Raw genomic sequence first — 22486 nt, 5'->3', positions numbered from 1 at the left:
CATTTGCAGAGGGAGTAGATACATTTGCAGGGAGAGGAGATACATTTGCAGAGGGAGTAGATACATTTGCAGGGGGAGTAGATACATTTGCAGAGGGAGTAGATACATTTGCAGGGAGAGTAGATACATTTGCAGGGGGAGTAGATACATTTGCAGGGGGAGTAGATACATTTGCAGGGGGAGTAGATACATTTGCAGGGGGAGTAGATACATTTGCAGGGGGAGTAGATACATTTGCAGGGGGAGTAGACACATTTGCAGAGGGAGTAGATACATTTGCAGGGAGAGTAGATACATTTGCAGGGGGAGTAGATACATTTGCAGAGGGAGTAGATACATTTGCAGAGGGAGTAGATACATTTGCAGGGGGAGTAGATACATTTGCAGGGGGAGTAGATACATTTGCAGAGGGAGTAGATACATTTGCAGGGGGAGTAGATACATTTGCAGGGGGAGTAAATATATTTGCAGAGGGAGAAGATACATTTGCAGGGGGAGTAGATACATTTGCAGGGGGAGTAGATACATTTGCAGAGGGAGAAGATACATTTGCAGGGAGAGTAGATACATTTGCAGGGGGAGTAGATACATTTGCAGGGGGAGTAGATACATTTGCAGAGGGAGTAGATACATTTGCAGGGAGAGTAGATACATTTGCAGGGGGAGTAGACACATTTGCAGAGGGAAAAGATACATTTGCAGGGAGAGTAGATACATTTGCAGGGGGAGTAGACACATTTGCAGGGGGAGTAGATACATTTGCAGGGGGAGTAGACACATTTGCAGGGGGAGTAGACACATTTGCAGAGGGAGTAGATACATTTGCAGGGGGAGTAGATACATTTGCAGAGGGAGTAGATACATTTGCAGGGGGAGTAGATACATTTGCAGGGGGAGTAGATACATTTGCAGGGGGAGTAGATAAATTTGCAGGGGGAGTAGATATATATGCAGAGGGAGTAGACACATTTGCAGGGGGAGTAGATACATTTGCAGAGGGAGTAGATACATTTGCAGGGAGAGTAGATACATTTGCAGGGGGAGTAGATACATTTGCAGAGGGAGTAGATACATTTGCAGGGAGAGTAGATACATTTGCAGGGGGGGTAGACACATTTGCAGGGGGAGTAGACACATTTGCAGGGGGAGTAGACACATTTGCAGAGGGAGTAGATACATTTGCAGAGGGAGTAGATACATTTGCAGGGGGAGCAGATACATTTGCAGGGGGAGCAGATACATTAGCAGGGGGAGCAGATACAGTTGCAGAGGGAGTAGATACAGTTGCAGGGGGAGTAGATACAGTTGCAGGGGGAGTAGATACAGTTGCAGGGGGAGTAGATACATTTGCAGAGGGAGTAGATACAGTTGCAGGGGGAGTAGATATATAGTTGGCATACAAAGAGAGAAGCGCTCTACCAGGAACGAACAACAGCTCAGTGGCTTGTTCTATGGCGATTTACCACCCGGAAGCAGCCTCTTTTAGACCAGTGTGCTTTTCACAGAAGAAAACTTTCCTGAAGTATATCAGTCTGATCCTGCCAAGTAAGGTAAGTCCAGCCCCGAAATACCAGGCAATTCTCCTCTGAACAAGGAACATGACAACCCCAGACGATCGTTTCGGCCTCCTATGGGCCTTGTCAGTGAGGTGCAGCCACATTCCTCTAAGCACACTGGGCAAGGAGTCCTCGTCTGGTTTCCCCCATCACCCATAGGGAGACTTCCCCAGGGTCATAATAATTTGCATACAAAGAGAGAAGCGCTCTACCAGGAACGAACAACAGCTCAGTGGCTTGTTCTATGGCGATTTACCACCCGGAAGCAGCCTCTTTTAGACCAGTGTGCTTTTCACAGAAGAAAACTTTCCTGAAGTATATCAGTCTGATCCTGCCAAGTAAGGTCAGTCCAGCCCCGAAATACCAGGCAATTCTCCTCTGAACAAGGAACATGACAACCCCAGATGATCGTTTCGGCCTCCTATGGGCCTCGTCAGTGAGGTGCAGCCACATTCCTCTAAGCACACTGGGCAAGGAGTCCACGTCTGGTTTCCCCCATCACCCATAGGGAGACTTCCCCAGGGTCATAATAATTTGCATACAAAGAGAGAAGCGCTCTACCAGGAACGAACAACAGCTCAGTGGCTTGTTCTATGGCGATTTACCACCCGGAAGCAGCCTCTTTTAGACCAGTGTGCTTTTCGCAGAAGAAAACTTTCCTGAAGTATATCAGTCTGATCCTGCCAAGTAAGGTCAGTCCAGCCCCGAAATACCAGGCAATTCTCCTCTGAACAAGGAACATGACAACCCCAGACGATCGTTTCGGCCTCCTATGGGCCTCGTCAGTGAGGTGCAGCCACATTCCTCTAAGCACACTGGGCAAGGAGTCCACGTCTGGTTTCCCCCATCACCCATAGAGAGACTTCCCCAGGGTCATAATAATTTGCATACAAAGAGAGAAGCGCTCTACCAGGAACGAACAACAGCTCAGTGGCTTGTTCTATGGCGATTTACCACCCGGAAGCAGCCTCTTTTAGACCAGTGTGCTTTTCACAGAAGAAAACTTTCCTGAAGTATATCAGTCTGATCCTGCCAAGTAAGGTCAGTCCAGCCCCGAAATACCAGGCAATTCTCCTCTGAACAAGGAACATGACAACCCCAGACGATCGTTTCGGCCTCCTATGGGCCTCGTCAGTGAGGTGCAGCCACATTCCTCTAAGCACACTGGGCAAGGAGTCCACGTCTGGTTTCCCCCATCACCCATAGGGAGACTTCCCCAGGGTCATAATAATTTGCATACAAAGAGAGAAGCGCTCTACCAGGAACGAACAACAGCTCAGTGGCTTGTTCTATGGCGATTTACCACCCGGAAGCAGCCTCTTTTAGACCAGTGTGCTTTTCACAGAAGAAAACTTTCCTGAAGTATATCAGTATGATCCTGCCAAGTAAGGTCAGTCCAGCCCCGAAATACCAGGCAATTCTCCTCTGAACAAGGAACATGACAACCCCAGACGATCGTTTCGGCCTCCTATGGGCCTCGTCAGTGAGGTGCAGCCACATTCCTCTAAGCACACTGGGCAAGGAGTCCACGTCTGGTTTCCCCCATCACCCATAGGGAGACTTCCCCAGGGTCATAATAATTTGCATACAAAGAGAGAAGCGCTCTACCAGGAACGAACAACAGCTCAGTGGCTTGTTCTATGGCGATTTACCACCCGGAAGCAGCCTCTTTTAGACCAGTGTGCTTTTCGCAGAAGAAAACTTTCCTGAAGTATATCAGTCTGATCCTGCCAAGTAAGGTCAGTCCAGCCCCGAAATACCAGGCAATTCTCCTCTGAACAAGGAACATGACAACCCCAGACGATCGTTTCGGCCTCCTATGGGCCTCGTCAGTGAGGTGCAGCCACATTCCTCTAAGCACACTGGGCAAGGAGTCCACGTCTGGTTTCCCCCATCACCCATAGGGAGACTTCCCCAGGGTCATAATAATTTGCATACAAAGAGAGAAGCGCTCTACCAGGAACGAACAACATCTCAGTGGCTTGTTCTATGGCGATTTACCACCCGGAAGCAGCCTCTTTTAGACCAGTGTGCTTTTCACAGAAGAAAACTTTCCTGAAGTATATCAGTCTGATCCTGCCAAGTAAGGTCAGTCCAGCCCCGAAATACCAGGCAATTCTCCTCTGAACAAGGAACATGACAACCCCAGACGATCGTTTCGGCCTCCTATGGGCCTCGTCAGTGAGGTGCAGCCACATTCCTCTAAGCACACTGGGCAAGGAGTCCACGTCTGGTTTCCCCCATCACCCATAGGGAGACTTCCCCAGGGTCATAATAATTTGCATACAAAGAGAGAAGCGCTCTACCAGGAACGAACAACAGCTCAGTGGCTTGTTCTATGGCGATTTACCACCCGGAAGCAGCCTCTTTTAGACCAGTGTGCTTTTCACAGAAGAAAACTTTCCTGAAGTATATCAGTCTGATCCCGCCAAGTAAGGTCAGTCCAGCCCCGAAATACCAGGCAATTCTCCTCTGAACAAGGAACATGACAACCCCAGACGATCGTTTCGGCCTCCTATGGGCCTCGTCAGTGAGGTGCAGCCACATTCCTCTAAGCACACTGGGCAAGGAGTCCACGTCTGGTTTCCCCCATCACCCATAGGGAGACTTCCCCAGGGTCATAATAATTTGCATACAAAGAGAGAAGCGCTCTACCAGGAACGAACAACAGCTCAGTGGCTTGTTCTATGGCGATTTACCACCCGGAAGAAGCCTCTTTTAGACCAGTGTGCTTTTCACAGAAGAAAACTTTCCTGAAGTATATCAGTCTGATCCTGCCAAGTAAGGTCAGTCCAGCCCCGAAATACCAGGCAATTCTCCTCTGAACAAGGAACATGACAACCCCAGACGATCGTTTCGGCCTCCTATGGGCCTCGTCAGTGAGGTGCAGCCACATTCCTCTAAGCACACTGGGCAAGGAGTCCACGTCTGGTTTCCCCCATCACCCATAGGGAGACTTCCCCAGGGTCATAATAATTTGCATACAAAGAGAGAAGCGCTCTACCAGGAACGAACAACAGCTCAGTGGCTTGTTCTATGGCGAGGGAGTAGATACAGTTGCAGGGGGAGTAGATACATTAGCAGTGGGAGTAGATACATTAGCAGGGGGAGTAGATACATTAGCAGGGGGAGTAGATACATTAGCAGGGGGAGTAGATACATTAGCAGGGGGAGTAGATACATTAGCAGGGGGAGTAGATACATTAGCAGGGGGAGTAGATACATTTGCAGAGGGAGTAGATACAGTTGCAGGGGGAGTAGATACATTAGCAGGGGGAGTAGATACATTTGCAGAGGGAGTAGATACAGTTGCAGGGGGAGTAGATATATAGTTGGTCAATGGGCTGGTCTGGATGCTCTTGGGAAGAACTTAGGTGGACCAAGATTTCTTTCTTAGAAACTGGTGACATAAAAGAGGAAAGGAGGTAGGAAAACAACAAGACAGATAATCTAATCACAATAATTCTGCAGTCTTCTGGACCTATGGGAGCTCATAAAGTACAGAAGGGCACACAAAATGATTAACTATTGGTGCTTTCCTGAGGTGAACTGTTATCAAATGTAACACCCTAACGTATGTATTATCCATTAAATGACACTACAATAAATTGTGTATGCAGCTCACAGGAAGAAAAATAACTTAAAAACAACATATGACTTGTGTAGGTAGCTCACAAAAAAAGTAGTTTAAAAACAGTATGTGACTTGTAGAGGTAGTTCACATAAAAACCTCTAAATCTGATGTAGTCTAAAAACTGATTCAGTACAAGTTGTGAAAACGCTCAGCAGTGATTTAACCAGTAGGCTTTCAGCCAAAATGACATTTCTCAATATAAAATCAAATTCTACCCATACTGCACTTCTGATTTACCTTAAAGTGAAGGTCTATTTTGATGAATTAGTGCCCGGTTTTTAATAAACCTATTAAATTCAAGGGCACTTCAATTCATCAAAATTGACATTTCACTGTTTTCTTCAAAAATTTACCTTTTAATACTGGCAGCCACTCCAGCACTTCCTCCGCCTGTCACAAGCAGTCTTCTCTGGTCCAAAATGACGAATCCGGCTTCCTCCAATCACAGCATTGCATCAGGCCAAGATTCCCCCAAGGGGGAAGCTGTGATTGGAGGAAGCCTGATTCGTCATTTCTGACGTCTGCAGAGGCTTCCGACAGCCAGGGGAATCGCTGGAGCTGCTGCAAGGATTAAAAGGTAAGTTTTTGAAGTAAACAGTGAAATGTCAATTTTGATGAATTAAAGTGCCCTTGTTTTTAATAGGTTTATTAAAAACCGGGCACTAATTCAAAAAAATGGACCTTCACTTTAAATTCATATATTAACCTTTTTATTTACATTCTTATATATAAATATATACACTTATATAATTCAAGTTTAAGATGTTACAAAATAATAAAAAACCACAAACTTATTGCATAATATATTAATAATGAAATGTAACATTTGGCATTTAAAACAATAGGGGAAAAATGTGTTTTTCTCTCTGGTTTTTTTTTTCTACATAAAAATGTTTTCCAGATTATGTCAGTATGAAATAGTTATGCACAAAAAACATATTCATTTGTAATGTTGGACTTTTAAAATATGTGACTGAAAGTAGCATATAATTTGCTCAAACACTTATTTAATACTATAATAGACCTTTGTAAGCTGTAGATTCATTTGCAGATACATTCAGTGCAGCAGATAAATTTCTAGATTAGGAGTTTTGTGGTATGAGTGAAAAAGCAGCGTTAAGGCTCATAACGCTGCTTTTTCACTACCGCTGCAATTACGAGTCTTGCAGGTTTAGGGGCACTGCACACTTTTTTGGCCTTAACGCAAATTAACTTACGCAATTTGCGTAAAATCTTTTTTCAATGGGACTTCTATAGCGCTGATATTACAAGCTTTTTCAGCGAGGCCAAAAAGTGAGCGGTACAGCCAACCCCGCAAGATTTGTAACGGAATCTAAAGTCAGTAGTTATGAGTATTACGCTACAAAGCTGTAGCATAAAACTCATAACTAAAGTTTTACAAAGTACACTAACACCCATAAACTACCTATTAAGTCCTAAACCGAGGCCCTCCCGCATCACAAACACTAAAATAAAATTATTAACCCCTAATCTGCCTCTCCCGACATCGCCGCCACTATAATAAACATATTAACCCCTAAACCGCCGCACTCCCGCATCGCAAACACTAGTTAAATATTATTAACCCCTAATCTGCCGCTCCCGACATCACCACCACTATAATAAACATATTAACCCCTAAACCGCCACACTCCCGCATCGCAAACACTAGTTAAATATTATTAACCCCTAATCTTCCGCCCCTAACATGGCCACCACCTACCTACATTTATTAACCCCTAATCTGCCGCCCCAACGTCGCAGCCACTATACTAAATTTATTAACCCCTAAACCTAACCCTAACACCCCCTAACTTAAATATAATTAAAATAAATCTAAATAAAACATACTATTAATACCTAAATAATTCCTATTTAAAACTAAATACTTACCTATAAAATAAACCCTAAGCTAGCTACAATATAACTAATAGTTACATTGTATCTATCTTAGGGTTTATTTTTATTTTATAGGCAAGTTTGTATTTATTTTAACTAGGTAGAATACTTAGTAAATAGTTATTAACTATTTATTTACTACCTAGCTAAAATACAAATTTACCTGTAAAGTAAAACCTAACCTGAGTTACACTAACACCTAACCTTACACTACAATTAAATAAATTGCCTAAATTAAATACAATTACCTAAATTACAAAAAAAATAAACCCTAAATTACACAAAATAAAAAAGAAATGATCAGATATTTAAACTAATTACACCTAATCTAATAGCCCTATCAAAATAAAAAAGCCCCCCCCAAAAAAACTAAAAAAAAAAACTAGCCTAAACTAAACTATCAATAGCCCTTAAAAGGGCCTTTTGCAGGGCATTGCCCCAAAGAAATCAGCTCTTTTACCTGTAAAAAAAATACAAACAACCCCCCAACAGTAAAACCCATCACCCACACAACCAACCCACCAAATAAAAACCTAACTAAAAAAACCTAAGCTCCCCATTGCCCTGAAAAGGGTATTTGGATGGGCATTGCCCTTAAAAGGGCATTTAGCTCTTTTTAAATTGCCCAAACCCTAATCTTAAACTAAAACCCACCCAATAGACCCTTAAAAAAACCTAACACTAACCCCAGAAGATCCACTTACAGTTTTGAAGACAGGACATCCAAGCGGCAAGAAGTCCTCAACAAAGCCGGGAGAAGTCTTCATCCAAGCCGGCAGAAGTGGTCCTCCAGACGGGCAGAAGTATTCATCCAGACGGCATCTTCTATCTTCATCCATCCGGCACGGAGCGGGTCCTTCTTCAAGACATCCGGCGCGGAGCATCCTCTTCAATCAAAGTTTTCTTCCCAAATCAAGGTTCCTTTAAGTGACGTCATTCAAGATGGCGTCCCTTGAATTCCGATTGGCTGATAGAATTCTATCAGCCAATCGGAATTAAAGGTGAAAAAATCCTATTGGCTGATGCAATCAGCCAATAGGATTGAGCTCGCATTCTATTGGCTGTTCAAATTAGACAATAGAATGCAAGCTCAATCCTATTGGCTGATTGGATCAGCCAATAGGATTTTTTCACCTTTAATTCCGATTGGCTGATCTATCAGCCAATCGGAATTCAAGGGACACCATCTTGGATGACGTCACTTAAAGGAACCTTCATACGGGAAGAAGACTTTGATTGAAGAGGATGCTCTGCGCCGGATGTCTTGAAGATGGACCCGCTCCGCACCGGATGGATGAAGATAGAAGATGCCGTCTGGATGAAGACTTCTCCTGGCTTCGTAGAGGACCTCTTGCCGCTTGGATGAAGACTTCTCCCGGCTTTGTTTAGGATGGATGTCAGGTCTTCAAAACTGTAAGTGGATCTTCGGGGGTTAGTGTTAGGTTTTTTTAAGGGTTTATTGGGTGGGTTTTAGTTTTAGATTAGGGTTTGGGCAATTGAAAAAGAGCTAAATGCCCTTTTAAGGGCAATGCCCATCCAAATGCCCTTTTTGAAGGGCAATGGGGAGCTTAGGTGTTTTTAGTTAGGTTTTTATTTGGGGGGTTGGTTGTGTGGGTGGTGGGTTTTACTGTTGGGGGGTTGTTTGTATTTTTTTTACAGGTAAAAGAGCTGATTTCTTTGGAGCAATGCCCCGCAAAAGGCCCTTTTAAGGGCTATTAGTAGTTTAGTTTAAGCTAGGGGGCTTTTTTTATTTTGATATTAGATTAGGTGTAATTAGTTTAAATATCTGATAATTTCTTTTTTATTTTGTGTAATTTAGTGTTTGTTTGTTTGTTTTTGTAATTTAGGTAATTGTATTTAATTTAGGTAACTCAGGTTAGGTTTTATTTTACAGGTAAATTTGTATTTATTTTAGCTAGGTAGTTAGTAAATCGCTAATAACTATTTACTAACTATTCTACCTAGTTAAAATAAATACAAACTTGCCTGTAAAGTAAAAAAAAAAACCCTAAGATAGATACAATGTAACTATTAGTTATATAGTAGCTAGCTTAGGGTTTATTTTATAGGTATTTAGTTTTAAATAGGAATTATTTAGGTATTAATATTATGTTTTAATTAGATTTATTTTAATTATATTTAAGTTAGGGGTATTAGGGTTAGGGTTAGACTTAGGTTTATAGGTTAATAAATTTAGTATAGTGGCAGCGAAGTTGGGGGCGGCAGATTAGGGGTTAATAAATGTAAGTAGGTGGCGGCGATGTTAGGGGTGGCAGATTAGGGGTTAATAATATTTAACTAATGTTTGCGATGCGGGAGTGCGGCGGTTTAGGGGTTAATATGTTTATTATAGTGGCGGCGATGTCTGGAGTGGCAGATTAGGGGTTAATAAGTATAATGTAGGTGTCGGCGATATCGGGGCGGCAGATTAGGGTTTAAGTGTAATGTAGGTGCCGGTGATGTCAGGGGCAGCAGATTAGGGGTGTTTCTTCTCGGGGTTCATGTTAGGGTGTTAGGTGTAAACATAAATTTTGTTTCCCCATAGGAATCAATGGGGCTGCGTTACGGAGCTTTACGCTGCTTTTTTGCTGGTGTTAGGCTTTTTTTCAGCCGTCTCTCCCCATTGATGTCTATGGGGAAATCGTGCATGAGCACGTAAAACCAGCTCACCGCAGCTTTCAGCAGCGCTGGTATTGGAGTGTGGTATGGAGCACAATTTTGCTCTATGCTCACTTCTTGCCTGTTAACGACGGGTTTTTATAAACCTGTAATACTAGCGCTGTAGGGAAGTGAGCGGTGACAATAACTTGCAAGTTAGCACCACACCCCTCATACCGCAAAACTCGTAATCTAGTCGATAGGTAGCAGCTATATGAGTTTAATGATTAGGTGAATATATTTATAAGGGAACATTGTAGTGAACTTTTTACATGTACTTAGTATATAGTAAATATATATATATATATACTTGTGTATAGTATATAGCAGTGGATATAAAAAGTCTACACACCCCTGTTAAAATGTCAGGTTTCTGTGATGTAAAAAAATGAGACAAAGATAAATCATTTCAGAACTTTTTCCACCTTTAATGTGACCTATAAACTGTACAACTCAATTGAAAAACAAACTGAAATCTTTTAGGTAAAGGGAAATAAAAATAAAAAAATAAAATAATATGGTTGCATAAGTGTGAACACCCTTAAACTAATACTTTATTGAAGCACCTTTTGATTTTATTACAGCACTCAGTCTTTTTGGGTATGAGTTTTTCAGCATGGCACATCTTGACTTGGGAAGATTTCCCACTCTTCTTTGCAAAAAAACTCTAAATCTGTCAGAATGGGAGGGCATCTCCTGTGCACAGCCCTCTTCAGATCACCCCACAGATTTTGAATTGGATTCAGGTCTGGGCTCTGACTGGGCCATTCCTAAACTTTAATCTTCTTCTGGTGAAGCCATTCCTTTGTTGATTTGGATGTCATGCTGAAAGATGAAGTTCCTCTTCATGTTCAGCTTTCCAGCAGAAGCCTGAAGGTTTTGTGCCAATATTGTCTGGTATTTGGAACTGTTCATAATTCCCTCTACCTTGACTAAGGCCCCAGTTCCAGCTGAAGAAAAACAGCCCCAAAGCATGATGCTGACACCACCATGTTTCACTGTGGGTATGGTGTTCTTTTGGGGATATGCAGTGTTGTTTTTGTGCCAAACATATCTTTTGGAATTATTGCCAAAAAGGTATATACTTGTGAATAGTGTTTAATATATATATATACACAGTATCTCACAAAATGAGATGGAAATGTCCAAATTGGGCCCAATTAGCCATTTTCCCTCCCCGGTGTCTTGTGACTCATTAGTGTTACAAGGTCTCAGGTGTGAATGGGGAGCAGGTGTGTTAAGTTTGGTGTTATCACTCTCACACTGGTCACTGGAAGTTCAACATGGCACCTCATGGCAAAGATCTCTCTAAGGATCTGAAAATAAGAATTGTTGCTCTACTTAAAGATGGCCTAGGCTATAAGAAGATTGACAAGACCCTGAAACTGAGCTGTAATACGGTGGGAAAGACCATACAGCGGTTTCACAGGACAGGTTCCACTCAGAACAGGCCTTGCCATGGTCGACCAAAGAAGTAGAGTGCACGTGCTCAGCGTCATATCCAGAGGTTGTCTTTGGGAAATAGACGTATGAGTGCTGCCACCATTGCTGCAGAGGTTGAAGGTGTGGAGTCAGCCTATCAGTGCTCAGATCATACGCCGCACACTGCATCAAATTGGTCTGCATGGCTGTCATCTCAGAAGGAAGCCTCATCTAAAGATGATGCACAAGAAAGACCGCAAACAGTTTGCTGAAGACAAGCAGACTAAGGACATGGATTACTGGAACCATGTCCTGTGGTCCGATGAGACCAAGATAAACTTATTTGGTTCCGATGGTGTCAAGCGTGTGTGGCGAACCAGTGAGTGAGCATGGTGGTGGGAGTGTCATGGTCTGGGCCTGCATGAGTACTGCCGGCACTGGGGAGCTACAGTTCATTTGGGGAACCATGAATGCATACATGTACTGTGACATACTGAATCAGAGCATGATCCCCTCCCTTTGGAGACTGGGTAGTATTCCAACATAACAACCCCAAACACACCTCCAAGACGAACACTGCCTTGCTAAAGAAGTTGAGGGTAAAGGTGATGGACTGGCCAAGCATGTCTCTAGACATAAACCCTATTGAGCATCTGTGGGGCATCCTCAAACAGAAGGTAGGGGAGTGCAAGGTTTCTAACATTCACCAGCTCCGTCATGGGGGAGAGGAAGAGGACTCCAGTGGCAACCTGTGAAGCTCTAGTGAACTCCATGCCCAAGAGGGTTACGGCAGTTCTGAAAAATAATGGTGGCCACACAAAATATTAACACTTTGGGCCCAATTTGGACATTTCCACTTAGGGGTGTACTCACTTTTGTTGCCAATGGTTTAGACATTAATGGCTGTGTGTTGAGTTATTTTGAGGGGACAGGAAATTTACACTGTTATACAGGCTGTACACTTACTACTTTACATTGTAGCAAAGTGTCATTTCTTCAGTGTTGTCACATGAAAAGATGTAATAAAATATTTACACTGTTATACAGGCTGTACACTTACTACTTTACATTGTAGCAAAGTGTCATTTCTTCAGTGTTGTCACATGAGAAGATATAATAAAATATTTACACTGTTATACAGGCTGTACACTCACTACTATACATTGTAGCAAAGTGTCATTTCTTCAGTGTTGTCACATGAAAAGATATAATAAAATATTTACACTGTTATACAGGCTGTACACTCACTACTTTACATTGTAACAAAGTGTCATTTCTTCAGTGTTGTCACATGAAAAGATATAATAAAATATTTACACTGTTATACAGGCTGTACACTCACTACTATACATTGTAGCAAAGTGTCATTTCTTCAGTGTTGTCACATGAAAAGATATAATAAATATTTACACTGTTATACAGGCTGTACACTCACTACTTTACATTGTAGCAAAGTGTCATTTCTTCAGTGCTGTCACATGAAAAGATATAATAAAATATTTACACTGTTATACAGGCTGTACACTCACTACTTTACATTGTAGCAAAGTGTCATTTCTTCAGTGTTGTCACATGAAAAGATATAATAAAATATTTACACTGTTATACAGGCTGTATACTCACTACTTTACATTGTAACAAAGTGTCATTTCTTCAGTGTTGTCACATGAAAAGATATAATAAAATATTTACACTGTTATACAGGCTGTACACTCACTACTATACATTGTACAAAGTGTCATTTCTTCAGTGTTGTCACATGAAAAGATATAATAAAATATTTACACTGTTATACAGACTGTACACTCACTACTTTACATTGTAGCAAAGTGTCATTTCTTCAGTGTTGTCACATGAAAAGATATAATAAATATTTACACTGTTATACAGGCTGTACACTCACTACTTTACATTGTAGCAAAGTGTCATTTCTTCAGTGTTGTCACATGAAAAGATATAATAAAATATTTACACTGTTATACAGGCTGTACACTCACTACTTTACATTGTAGCAAAGTGTCATTTCTTCAGTGTTGTCACATGAAAAGATATAATAAATATTTACATTGTTATACAGGCTGTATACTCACTACTTTACATTGTAGCAAAGTGTCATTTCTTCAGTGTTGTCACATGAAAAGATATAATAAAATATTTACAAAAATGTGAGGGGTGTACTCACTTTTGTGAGATACTGTGTATAATATATATACTGTATATATATATATATACTTGTGTATAGTATATAGTATATATACTTGTGTATAGTATATAATATATATATATACTTGTGTATAGTATATAACATATATATCTATGTATACTTGTGTATAGTATATAGTATAACAGAATTTATTCTTACCTGATAAATTACTTTCTCCAACGGTGTGTCCGGTCCACGGCGTCATCCATTACTTGTGGGATATTCTCCTCCCCTACAGGGAAAGGAGAGCACACAGCAGAGCTGTCCATATAGCTCCCCCTCTAGCTCCGCCCCCCAGTCATTCGACCGACGGTTAGGAGAAAAAGGAGAAACTATAGGGTGCCGTGGTGACTGTAGTGTATAAAGACAAAAAAAATTTCAACCTGATTAGGAAAACCAGGGCGGGCCGTGGACCGGACACACCGTTGGAGAAAGTAATTTATCAGGTAAGCATAAATTCTGTTTTCTCCAACATTGGTGTGTCCGGTCCACGGCGTCATCCATTACTTGTGGGAACCAATACCAAAGCTTTAGGACACGGATGAAGGGAGGGAGCAAATCAGGTTACCTAAATGGAAGGCACCACGGCTTGCAAAACCTTTCTCCCAAAAATAGCCTCCGAAGAAGCATAAGTATCAAATTTGCAGAATTTGGCAAAAGTGTGCAGAGAATACCAAGTCGCTGCCTTACATATCTGATCAACAGAAGCCTCGTTCTTGTAGGCCCATGTGGAAGCCACAGCCCTAGTAGAGTGAGCTGTGATTCGGTCAGGAGGCTGTCGTCCGGCAGTCTCATAGGCCAATCGGATAATGCTTTTTAGCCAGAAAGAGAGAGAGGTAGCAGTAGCTTTTTGATCTCTCCTCTTACCAGAGTAAACAACAAACAAAGATGAGGTTTGTCTAAAATCTTTTGTTGCTTCTAAATAGAACTTTAAAGCATGAACAACATCTAAATTGTGTAATAAACGTTCCTTCTTTGAAACTGGTTTCGGACACAGAGAAGGAACAACTATTTCCTGGTTAATATTCTTGTTGGAAACAACTTTTGGAAGAAAACCAGGCTTAGTACGCAAAACAACCTTATCTGAATGGAAAACCAGATAGGGTGGATTACACTGCAAAGCAGATAATTCAGAAACTCTTCTAGCAGAAGAAATAGCACACAAAAACAGTACTTTCCAAGATAATAACTTAATATTTATGGAATGTAAAGGTTCAAACGGAACCCCTTGAAGAACTGAAAGAACTAAATTTAGACTCCAAGGAGGAGTCATGGTTCTGTAAACAGGCTTGATTCTAACCAAAGCCTGAACAAAAGCTTGTACATCTGGCACAGCTGCCAGTCGTTTGTGTAACAAGACAGATAAAGCAGAAATCTGTCCCTTTAGAGAACTAGCGGACAACCCTTTATCCAAACCTTCTTGGAGAAAGGAGAGAATCCTTGGAATTTTTATTTTACTCCAGGAGAATCCCTTGGATTCACACCAACAGATATATTTACGCCATATTTTATGGTAAATCTTTCTAGTCACAGGTTTTCTGGCTTGGACCAGAGTATCTGTCACAGAATTCGAAAACCCACGTTTGGATAAAATCAAGCGTTCAATTTCCAAGCAGTCAGCTGCAGAGAAACTAGATTTGGATGTTCGAATGGACCTTGTACTAGAAGATCCTGTCTCAAAGGTAGCTTCCATGGTGGAGCCGATGACATATTCACCAGGTCTGCATACCAAGTCCTGCGTGGCCACGCAGGAGCTATCAGAATCACCGAGGCCTTTTCCTGTTTGATCCTGGCTATGAGCCTGGGAAGGAGAGGAAACGGTGGATGCATCCACTAGAATCGCCTTGGGATCCCTGGATCTGGACCCGTAATAAGGAATCTTGAAGTTCTGACGGGACGCCATTAGATCCATGTCTGGAATGCCCCATAATTGGGTTAACTGAGCAAAGACCTCCGGGTGGAGTTCCCACTCCCCCGGATGGAAAGTCTGACGACTCAAATAGTCCGCCTCCCAGTTGTCTACTCCTGGGATGTGAATAGCAGATAGATGGCAGGAGTGATTCTCTGCCCATTGGATGATCTTGGTTACTTCCTTCATCGCTAGGGAACTCTTTGTTCCCCCCTGATGATTGATGTACGCAACAGTCGTTATGTTGTCCGACTGAAATCTTATGAACCTGGCTTTCGCTAGCTGAGGTCAAGCCAGGAGCGCATTGAATATTGCTCTTAGTTCCAAAATGTTTATCGGGAGAAGCGACTCTTCCCGAGACCATAGGCCCTGAGCTTTCAGGGAGTCCCAGACCGCGCCCCACCCCAAGAGGCTGGCGTCGGTCGTGACAATGACCCACTCCGGTCTGCGGAAACTCATTCCCTGAGACAGGTGATCCTGGGTCAACCACCAGAGAAGTGAGTCCCTGGTTACCTGGTCTACTTGAATTTGGGGAGACAAGTCTGTATAGTCCCCATTCCACTGATTGAGCATGCACAGCTGTAATGGTCTTAGATGAATTCGAGCAAAAGGAACCACGTCCATTGCTGCGACCATTAGTCCTATTACTTCCATGCACCGAGCTATGGAGGGTTGAGGAATAGAATGAAGAACTTGACAAGCGTTTAGAAGCTTTAACTTTCTGACTTCTGTCAGGAAGATCTTCATTTCCATTGAATCTATTATTGTTCCCAGAAATGGAACCCTTGTGGACGGTGACAGTGAACTATTTTCTATGTTCACCTTCCACCTATTTTCTATGTTCACCTGAGAAAAGCCAACACAATGTCTGTGTGGGCCCTCGCTTTGGAAAGAAATGACGCTTGGATTAGGATGTCGTCTAGATAAGGTGCTACAGCGATGCCCCTCGGCCTTAGGACCGCTAGAAAGGACCCTAGCACCTTTGAGAAAATTCTGGGAGCGGTGGCTAAACCGAATGGAAGAGCCACGTGAAGGATGGAACTCTGAGGAAATTGTTTAATATCTTTAAATCCAGGATTGGCCTGAAAGTTCCCTCTTTTTTGGGAACCACAAACAGGTTTGAGTAAAAACCTAGACCTTGTTCCCCGGAGGGGACTGGGTTTATCACTCCCATCTTTGATAGGTCTCTTACACAATGTAAGAATGCCTGTTTCTTTATCTGGTCTGAAGATAAGTGAGACAGGTGGAATATTCCCTTTGGAGGAAGTCCCTTGAACTCTAGCAGGTATCCCTTGGAGACTATTTCTAGTACCCAGGGATCCGGAACATCTCTTGCCCAAGCCTGAGCGAAGAGAGATAGTCTGCCCCCTACCAGATCCGGTCCCGGATCGGGGGCTACCCCTTCATGCTGTCTTGGTAGCAGCAGCAGGTTTCTTGGTCTGTTTACCCTTGTTCCAGCCTTGCATGGGCTTCCAAGCGGGTTTGGGCTGGGCCGCGTTACCTTCTTGTCTAGCGGCAGTGGAGTTATTAGCCGGTCCGTTCCTGAAATTGTGAAAGGAACGAAAATTAGACTTGTTCTTAGCCTTAAAAGGCCTATCCTGTGGGAGGGCATGGCCCTTACCCCCAGTGATGTCTGAAATAATTTCCTTCAATTCCGGCCCAAAAAGGGTCTTACCCTTGAAAGGAATATTAAGTAACTTAGTCTTGGACGACACATCTGCCGACCAGGATTTTAGCCAAAGCGCCCTCCGTGCTACTATAGCAAAACCTGAGTTTTTCGCCGCCAATTTCGTTATTTGAAAAGCGGCATCCAATATAAAGGAATTAGCTAACTTTAATGCGTGAATTCTGTCCATGACTTCTTCATAGGAAGTCTCTTTCTGGAGCGACCTTTCTAGTTCCTCGAACCAAAAGGACGCCGCTGAAGTGACAGTAATAACACACATAGCTGGTTGAAGGATGAACCCTTGTTGAACAAAAATCTTTTTAAGCAATCCTTCCAATTTTTATCCATAGGATCTTTGAAAGCGCAGCTGTCCTCTATAGGAATAGTTGTGCGCTTCGCTAGTGTTGAAACAGCTCCCTCAACCTTCGGGACCGTCTGCCATGCGTCCCTTCTAGGGTCTACTATGGGAAACATTTTCTTAAATATAGGAGGTGGGGCAAAGGGTACACCTGGCTTCTCCCACTCCTTATCCACTATGCTCGCTACCCTCTTGGGTATTGGAAAGCGTCTTCGTGCACTGGGACCTCTAAAAATTTGTCCAATTTGCACAACTTCTCTGGTACTACCATAGAATCACAGTCATCCAGAGTAGCTAATACCTCCTTAAGCAAAGCGCGGAGATGTTCTAGCTTAAATTTAAATGCTACTATATCAGGTTCTGCCTGTTGAGAAATTTTTCCTGAGTCTGAAATTTCACCCTCAGACAGCCCTTCCCTCACAGCCAATTCCGATTGATGTGAGGGTAAAATAGATAAGGCATCGTCAGCGTCTGATTGTTCATCCTTTTTTTATCTGTATTTAAAACTGAACAATCACGCTTTCTCTGAAATGCTGGCAGTTTGGATAAAAGATTTGCTATAGAATTATCCACTACTGCTGTTAATTGTTGCATAGAAATAAGCACTGGCGCGCTAGGTGTCGCCTGCGCGGGCAAAGCTGGTGTAGACACAGAAGGAGAGGATGTAGAATTATCCTCACTACCTTCATTAGATAAATTATCTTGGGCAACATTATGAAATCTAACAGAGCTGTCCTTATTTTGTTTGGACGCTATGGCACAATTATCACAAACACTCAAAGGGGGAACACATTTGTCTCTACACACACAGAACATAGGTTATCTGATGGCCCAGACATGTTAAACAGATTTAGGCAGGCAAACAATGCAATAAAAACGATTTTAAACAAAAACGTTACTGTCTCTTTAAATAATAACATTACACACTTTATTTCTGAATGTTCAAAAAACTATGAAGGCAATATCCGATTTTTATGAAATTTGGACCCCAGTGTCTTAATGCTTAGAAAGTATTGCACAGCAAATATGGAGACTCTAGCTCTTAAAACAAGCAAACCAGAGCTAATTGTTGGATTTAACCGTTTTTATACACTACAATCCCTGCTACAGTATTGCTGCAGCTTTTACCTTCCTTAGGGGTCACCATTCACAGAAAAAAGCCTTCTGGAGTCACTTTCTGAGTCACAGGACCCTCTCACATGAAAACTGCATGCACTGCCTTGAAAATCAACTGCGCAGCTGAAGTGCCAAAATGAGACCTCCTCCCTCAGTACACTAGAGTGAAGGGGCCTTCCTGACTAGATTTAGGTGTCTAAAACATGCCAGATCAATAAAAAACGTTCCCAAGTGTATGTGAGCTTATAAAACAGTTAAAATGCCATGATATTGCAATAAAAACCAATCGATTTTGCCCCTAACAGTGTCTACCAGCATAAAAATCAAAAAGGGGAAGCCTGTTATCTTTTTTGCTGAGGTGAAAGAAAAATGGCTTACCATTTTCCCTGAGGGGAAAAATGACTGTCATCTAGCATTAGCCTGTGTTGTTAGAAGGAGACTAGTCATACCTGAAGCAGATGAGTCTGCAAACTGTTACCCCCAACTGACGTTCTCTTGTTTCAACAGTCCTGCGTGGTAACAGCAATGGATTCTAGTTACTTGTGCTAAAATCATATTCCTCTTAACAGAAATCTTCATCACTTTTCTGTTGTAGAGTAAATAGTACAAGCCAGCACTATTTTAAAATAACAAACTCTTGATAGAAGATATAAAAAAATACAACTAACACCACAAATTCCTCACCATCCCCGAGGAGATGCTACTTGTTCAGAGCGGCAAGGAGAATGACTGGGGGGCGGAGCTAGAGGGGGAGCTATATGGACAGCTCTGCTGTGTGCTCTCCTTGCCTTTCCCTGTAGGGGAGGAGAATATCCCACAAGTAATGGATGACGCCGTGGACCGGACACACCGTTGGAGAAATATATATATATATATATATATATATATATATATATATATATATATATGTTATCTAAAAAACAAGCGTACAAAAGCACTTCTCACAGTGTAATATGTTTAATGTAATAAAGATAAAAGTTCACGTTATGTCGGCATCCGGCGCAACTCTGAAGCAAGTGTTTGTGCTTCTACGGATTACTTGGCAAATATACTATTGGGCATAGTTTAGGCACATTCTTATCCATAGTGGATTTAGGGTGCCTTTATTAAAAAGCCCAGGTATTCAGCCATTGTGTAATTATTTCAAAGCTCTAAATACATCTGTCAATTGGAACAGCAATAGACCAGCTTTTAAGGAACAGTGTTGTTCTCCTGTTGAAAACAGCACTGTCTGCAGATCCACTCACGAGACCAATCTGTAACTAATGAACCAATGCCTGCACCTTGCCTCATTTGATTGAGGGCATTTGTGAGTACCCATCTGAATGAGATGTTTTCATTGTGAACTTTATCTTTATTAAATTAAAGGACCAGTCAACACAGTAGATTTGCATAATCAACAAATGCAAGATAACAAGACAATGCAATAGCACTTAGTCTGAACTTCAAATGAGTAGTAGTTTTTTTTTCTGACAATTTTAAAAGTTGTCTTTTTCCACTCCCCCTGTACCATGTGACAGCCATCAGCCAATCACAAATGCATACACGTACCATGTGACAGCCATCAGCCATTCACAAATGCATACACACTTATTCTTGCACATGCTCAGTAGGAGCTGGTGACTCAAAAGGTTTAACTATAAAAATACTGTGCACATTTTGTTAATGGATGTAAATTGGAAAGTTGTTTAAAATGGCATGCCCTATCTGAATAATGAAAGTTTAATTTTGATTGAGTGTCCCTTTAAACATATTACACTATGAGAAGTGCTTTTGTGCGCTTGTTTGTTTAGATAACATTCTTTTTGGACTTGGATTCACTACCTGAGGGGTTCCCAACAAGCAGTCAGCACCACTCGTGGTTAATCGGACTCAACAAGAGGAAAAGACTCTATCTATAATCATTTCAGATAAGCTTATTGTTTTTGTTATTTTTATGACCTTATTACTTGGGTTTTTATATTACATTTTATTTAATTTAATTATATATATTTCTTTCTTTGTGTGTGCGTAGCTATTATCAGCAAATAACTCTGTTTGCTTATTTGCTGACTTATATTACAATATATATATATACATAGGATATAGGGAGGCACTCACTGGTCTTTTCAATAGTGAAGTTTTAATAAGCGTGACGTTCCAGGGACACACTCCCCTTCCTCAGATGGGGAGTATGTCCCTGAAACGCCACGCTTATTAAAACTTCACTATTGAAAAGACCAGTGACTGCCTCATTATATCCTATGTATTGAACCGTTGGCACCCTGGCAGTTGTGCATTGAGGTGAGAGTGCTCTTTTTGGGACTTTATATACAGTATATATATATATATATATATATATATATATATATATATATATATAGTAATAATGGGGATGCATTCGCCAGGATTTCCAAAGTTATCTTTAATGTAACGTTTCAGGGTGTTACTCCCTTCATCAGACAATACAAAATAACAATACCATGGAAGCACCCTGGGTGGATGAAATGTTAACCGTGAGTGCTGGCCTGCCTGCTGTGTACATATATATATATATATATATATATATATATATATATATATATATATATAAACACACAGAAAAAGTCCAGCACTCACTCACAAGCTCTCAACTAAGATAAAAAGCAGCAATGGAAGAATTAGTTACCGCATCTGGCCAAATCGGAAAAGCCCAGGTACCTCGTCAAGGTTTCTTCCAAATAAACCTGGGTCCCTAAACAGCCACACAATGCAGGCTCACAATCAAACAACTGTGAAAAAATGGAGGGTGCACAGGCTTATGTAATCTCACAGTTGTTTGATTGTGAGCCTGCATTGTGTGGCTGTTTAGGGACCCAGGTTTATTTGGAAGAAACCTTGACGAGGTACCTGGGCTTTTCCCATTTGGCCAGATGCGGTAACTAATTCTTCCATTGCTGCTTTTTATCTTAGTTGAGAGCTTGTGAGTGAGTGCTGGATTTTTTCTGTGTGTTTATATTAAAAAATATTATTTTTTGTAATTTTCCTTGTTTGGGCCCTGCACCCAGGCCTGACTGGGGTTAACTGCCTGTGGCTCTGGTAACAGTGCAGCTTCCTGAGAGTGCTGGTTTGCACCCAGGGCTGTGCATGTTGCAGGGTCATAGGATGTGTACCCGGTCCAGCCTGAGAGTGCTGACCCTACCCATGTTTTGTATATATATATATATATATATATATATATATATATATATATATATTCAAAGAGGCTGGTGCACCCGCACTAACAGGTGTCCTGGTCAGGGTGCTGAATGCAGTTAGAGATATAAGTAATAGAAGACAGCACTCACTGGTCTTAAAGGGACAGTTTACTCAAAAAATTTATCCCCTTTAATTTGTTCCCAATGATCCACTTTACCTGCTGGAGTGTATTAAATTGTTTACAAGTAGCTCCTTTACCCTTATATTGTCATTTGAAATTGTTAATTTAGCATGTGGTATCCCCACCTATTCTGAAAGTTTGTGGCCGCGCGTACCAGCTATAGATAAGCTTTGTAAACACAGCCAGCAGAAGAAATTACACTCCCAGTGTGATAAAGCAGAGATAAGGTAATAAAATGTTGATTTTCCATTGTTCTCTCAAAGTACTGGTGATTGTTTTAAGGACAGATATAAGATAAAGAAGCAGGTATATGTGCACAATGTGATACAGTAATGAGATCTGATTATACCTACAAGCTCAACCTATTTTATTAGGCTGTGGCTTCAAAACACAAAATCAGAGCTTTAATATACAGAAATAAACCTTAAAAAGCTAATTTTCATACATTTTTTACTCTGCAGTTGGTAAAAAAAGCAATTGTAAACACATTAAGGGAAAAACTATTTTACAGTATACTGTCCCTTTAAGAACTAGCAATAGTAGCTTTTTATTTATGTGACGTTTCGGGAACAGCTCCCCTTCATCAGACCAACAATGAAAAGTGACAAGCAAACCGTTATACCCTCTAAGACCCTCCCCCAGTGAACAGAAATTGCGCCAAAATGGTTGTCAAGGCAACCACCTACTGTTACACCAAACAGTATATACAAGTACACACATATGTTAAC

This window comes from Bombina bombina, chromosome 7 (assembly GCF_027579735.1).
Source record: "Bombina bombina isolate aBomBom1 chromosome 7, aBomBom1.pri, whole genome shotgun sequence".
In the NCBI taxonomy this organism is placed as follows: Eukaryota; Metazoa; Chordata; class Amphibia; order Anura; family Bombinatoridae; genus Bombina; species Bombina bombina.
The sequence above is the reverse complement of the archived record's forward strand: the minus strand, read 5'-3'. Positions refer to the sequence as shown.